Genomic DNA, 5,224 nt, shown 5'->3' on the forward strand with positions numbered 1-5,224 from the left:
ATACAGTAGTCACGCAAAATAATATCAAGGCATAACAGCAGCAAAGGAATTCAGGAGCGGAAAACACTTAACAGGGTTCAGTCGTGACAACCCCTTAACAGCTCACAGAACTCCATGTGAGTGGCATCCAAAAGCAGCTCAAGTTCATTCCTCTTGCTGCAACAACTACAACCAATCTGCAAAACCATTGCTAAACACCATCCTGCAGCAATACTGCAAACCAAGGCAAGAGAAATCATGACCAGCACCATGATGTTTACATGATTATTAGACATACTTACATATGCAGTAGGCTTTGGACTCGTGATAATGGAGAAGGCTTATGAAAGCTGCGGCATGAAGACCCTCCCTGCAGAAACAATCCAGCATAACCAAACTCAGTCATGACATGTCAAAAACATCAATAAATCCATCATCTGATGCTTAATCCAAATGTAACACTTCTTGCCTTGTTACTGTAGAAGACCCTTCAGCAATCCTGCAGCATACCATGACCAGCTGCAGCCATGTACCTTGGAGTAGCATCCAGTCCATTAACAAACAGCAGTAACATGTGTTCACCATGGCATAACCAACAGATGCGAGCCAATCCTGCATCAAACACCTGCAGAACCATGTAAACTTACATCAATTAACCAAGCTGCATCAATACATGTGACTCAGAACCAAGTGAGAACATACTTGAAACACCTATCTAGCCTCATTTGCAGAACCAAAAAAAAAAATCAAGTTGCAATACCATAATTCTGCAGCACTGAACATCTGTTGCAACAGGAGACTGCATGACCAATACCTACCAGCTGCAACATGACACCTACATGACCATTTGGACATACCAATACACATGCATTTGGTTTTGAACTCATAATGATGAGAGAGGCTCATGGAGGTTGTAGCAACTAGAACCAAACCTGCAAAAAGAAACCAGTTGGCAGCATGTTATAAATGTATAAATCCTGCAGAAAAGAAAACTCACAACCAAAACTAGCCAAATGGTGAAGCAAGTTGAAGCCATGATGCACAAGGCAAAACCTACTGACCAAGACAACTTGCAAACAACAATGCAACAGGTGACAGACCTAAGGCTAAACTAGGCCACATCAAATTGAATGGTTAGTCCAGTTGCATACCTGAGTGCAAAACATGACCATTGAGACAACCTTGCACGTGTTAGGCACCAATCTGTGTCAAGTCAAGACCTGTCCCAAGCAACATCAGCTAGCAGACTGAATTCGTATCAATACCAAGACCACAAGTAAGCCACAACATCATTACATGTGTGTGGTAGCTCATGACCACAAAACCTGCATCAAAACTGCACCCTGTTCAAGAAGGATCAAAGCAACAAAAATACAGGGCAATGGAAACCTAACAACAGACCATGATAAGTTGTTAGTAAGCTATCAACATTGGGCTATCAAGATGGGTGCATACCAGTTCCTAAGCCTACCCAATTGTGTTACACCAACAAAACCAAGTCAGACACATTGCAAGACTACCATACCATGTGCAGACCAAGCCACCACAAATCCTGCTATACCAACCTGCTGCAACGCCTAACCTGCACAAACCAAAGTTCCAGCTAGTACTCAATCGATAAAACTTGATAAAATTCCGAAAGACTATGAAGCTGTCATTAGTATTGAAACTCATGTTCAGCTTTCTGCACTTACCAAAGCCTTTTGTAATTGCCCTTACAATTATGGATCATTTCCCAACAGTAGCATTTGTCCGGTTTGTATGGGTTTGCCGGGTGCTTTGCCTGTTTTGAACTCTAAGGTTATTGAGTTTGCTGTCAAATTGGGACTTGCTCTTAATTGCAATTTGGCTTTTAACTCCAAGTTTGATAGGAAACAGTATTTCTATCCCGATCTTCCAAAAGGGTATCAGATTTCTCAGTTTGATGTTCCAATTGCTGCTTCTGGTTTTCTGGATGTGGATTTTCCTTTGGAGTTTGGTGGGGGGCATAAGAGGTTTGGCATTACAAGGGTTCATATGGAAGAGGAAGACCAAGTACCTCTAATTATCATTCAGCATACTGATGGCAAGAAATTTTTCAAGCCCAATTTGGAACCAGATCACCTTGCAGCTCGGTTGAAGGCATACAAGGATGAAGATGTTGCTCCATTTGTCAAGTCTGAACCTATTCCTGCGACTAACAACGAACCTGTTAAAGTGTTGGTTGGGGAAACTCTTCAAAATATCCATTATCCCAAGTCAAACCATGCTCACCATTTTCACTGCAGTAAAAAGGTAGTTAATTCACTGCAGTAAAATCACAACAACTCGGTAAGATGGTAAAAATTCACAAGCAACAAAAATGAAACATTTTCACAGAAGAAGTACAAGGTACATGTTACCTTTTTCAGAGCAAACACCAAAATGGGATAGACAACAGAGCAGCACAAAAAAAAAGCACTTCCAATTCCATACTCTTTTGATCTCATCCAAACCCTAGCAATAGGATTATAAGAGGGGAGAAATCAGTAAGAGAAGGAGGCGGAATTGAATCAAAAACCCTAAAAATAACTTTTTTCAATACAAGGTTGCAAAAAGGCAGAAGCAAGAGAAACCCTAGGATCGGATTCGACGGCGAAGGAAGTTACCTGAAGAGAGCGCACCAGTTCCTCGCACCACTATCATAATCGCGCCGAGTTTCGTTTTGAGGAGGTAACCATCACATTTCTCTCGACATCCTCATAACATGTGACCTTTTGTTTGCATCTTTTGATTTTGCTTTAGGAAATGTTCAGCGTTTTCCTAGTTGTTTGTTGTCGGTACGTTTTGGTTTTGTTGAGAAGAAGATGATAGGATGAAACGAGTATTGGGTTAGGAATAATGTTTGGTTTTCTTTCTGTGAGTTTGTTTCTGTTTTGAGTGTGGAAGGAGATGAATGTCTCTAGAGAGAGGAACGTTTTGGAAGATTGGAGAAGACGAGCTTCTGTGCCTTCACTCTCCATTTCCTTTCTGTTTTTTTTTAATTAATTAATTATTTTTTTAAAATTAAATTTGTTTTTTTTACAGAAATAATATAAAAACCACGAAATCTTTGTTTTGTTTTATTTTAAACTTTTATTCCAGTTCATATATTTTGGGTAGTATCTTAATAGCAGATATTGTTGAGTGGCCTAGTGGAGAGAGGGCAGTTGCCTAATATTAAGTGGGGAGGGTTCAATACTCATGTGTGACACCTTTTGCTTTTTATTTGATTTTATTTTCCTTTAGCTTTTTTTATTCTTTTAGTATTTTGTTAATATCTTTTTTTATGCTTATTATAATTTCATGTGTTAATAATGCGTAGTTATTGTATTTGAATTTAGTTCAAAAACCATTTTTTAAACTATAAAAATCATACTTTCTCGATTTAATATCGAGCCCATTTTTTTACACCCTTGTAAGTCGATTGCTTTTTAAGCATCGCCATCAACCTCACATAGCTTACTCTTGGGCTTTCTTACAATGAGCCGGTTCCCTTTCACTTACACTCATACGTTGTTTAATGCTCATTCATTTCATTTCTTTGATTATTTGATTTGGATCACATACTTGTTTAAATGTCTTATTGTCTGATTGACTGTTGCCTACTTGTATGATGTATGAGGCATATATTTATGTTGTTTGATTGCCATGACAACCCCCATTCATAACAAATGTATCCCTCTCCCATGAAATGTATAATATTTATTCTTTCATTCTTTATTCATCTGTTAATACAAGAATTAAAATGAACATTCGATAAGCATCTCAAAACAAGATCAAAACCTCGATCCAACGTCGAGTAATCATTTTTTCAAAACCTAACAGAACCAGCACGTATTCATCCACCCTTTTGTAAGTCGATTGCTTTATGCATCGCCATCAACCTTGTAAGTCGATTGCTTCATGCATCGCCATCTACCTTTATCCCTAACACTTCTCCTTGCTCCATTCGTCGATTCTTGTTCCGATTAGGTAGCACCCATTAGATAGAACCCTTTGTATGATAGCATAGGTAGGATTCCCATATCCTTTTGTATGATAACATAGTTAGAATCCCCATTTCCTTTCCATGCTAACATTAGGTGGATGTTCCCATTTGTAAATCCTAACACTTAAGTACATATTGCATGACAACTCTAGGGCAGAGCTTCCCCACTTCTAGACCTTTCCGAGCGTCTCCGATCTTGTGGCATGTAGTCCGTTCTATTGCAAAGAGGTAACTGCCTAAGACTCGATTCAGCGAGCTGCAACACCTACTGCTAGGACGTGAACACATCGCCCACTCTCCTCTGACACAACTGGTGTCCTCCTTTGTAAGTCCATGTTCAGATGGCAATCCCTATGTAGGGGAACTACGTCGCCCTGATTCTCATACCAGATGAGGTACGTAGGCAGGAGATCGTGCGAGATCTCTCCGGGCACACTTTTCTTTCTTTTTGTGTGTGTGCTTGACAATTATAGGCTCGAGTTCCCGACTCCCTATTAACTTGTTTGGTTGTTGTGTGCTTAGAAGCTGATGTAAGTCCATCGAGTGGCATTCGGGTTCCAGTGTGCGTGTGTTTTGGTTCGGATGCCGATGTAAGTCTAGTGATTGGCGTTCGGGCTCCACGTTTGCCTTTTTATGTGTGTTTTGGTTTGGATGCTGATGTAAGTCCAGTGATTGGCATTCAGGCTCCATGTTTGTCTGCTTGTGTGTTGTTTGTTTCGGCGTGCGTGAGCCGAACTACGGCAACTCTGATTCTCATGTTCAGATGAGATACGTAGGCACAAGATGCGATGTCTTACCGAGTTTGACTAACGACTAACAACTAATCCTTGTTTGCTTTCGCCCTCGTTGCGATCGTTTCTCTCGCCCTCGTTGCGATCGAGACCTTCCCTTTCTCTTGCCCTAGTTGCAATCGAGACTTTTGTTCCCGTAGTTAGTTTGAACTACGTTTTGCTCTGATTCTCATTCCCGATGAGATACGTAGGCATAAGACGCGACGTCTTAGCGAGCACACTCCTCTTTAACCCATAGGTAGCCGAGCTACGAAGACTCTGATTCCCATATTCAGATGAGATACGTATGCAATGGATACGATATCTGTGCGAGTCATTTTTCTCTTGACCCTTTTAGTAAATAGTACATTAGATAAACATACACCCTTTAGACAAGAACAACAAGAGTGGATCCCGTAGAGTACTACGGATGCGTAGGGGTGCTAATACCTTCCCTTCGCATAATCGACTCCCGAACCCAAGATTT

The 5,224-nt window shown here is 40.5% G+C and overlaps 1 long non-coding RNA gene across 1 annotated transcript; it reads right to left on the reverse strand.

The window, feature by feature from the left end:
• Nucleotides 1-528: 528 nt before the first annotated feature.
• Nucleotides 529-1,526, reverse strand: LOC127128862 (uncharacterized). Its single transcript, XR_007806062.1, has 4 exons — nucleotides 1,435-1,526; nucleotides 1,131-1,304; nucleotides 740-911; nucleotides 529-604 (listed from the first exon to the last, which is right to left on the reverse strand). It is a non-coding gene; the product is annotated as an uncharacterized LOC127128862 (long non-coding RNA).
• Between the last annotated feature and the right edge of the window lie 3,698 nt (nucleotides 1,527-5,224).

This window comes from Lathyrus oleraceus, chromosome 3, assembly GCF_024323335.1.
Source record: "Lathyrus oleraceus cultivar Zhongwan6 chromosome 3, CAAS_Psat_ZW6_1.0, whole genome shotgun sequence".
Classification (NCBI taxonomy): domain Eukaryota; kingdom Viridiplantae; phylum Streptophyta; class Magnoliopsida; order Fabales; family Fabaceae; genus Lathyrus; species Lathyrus oleraceus.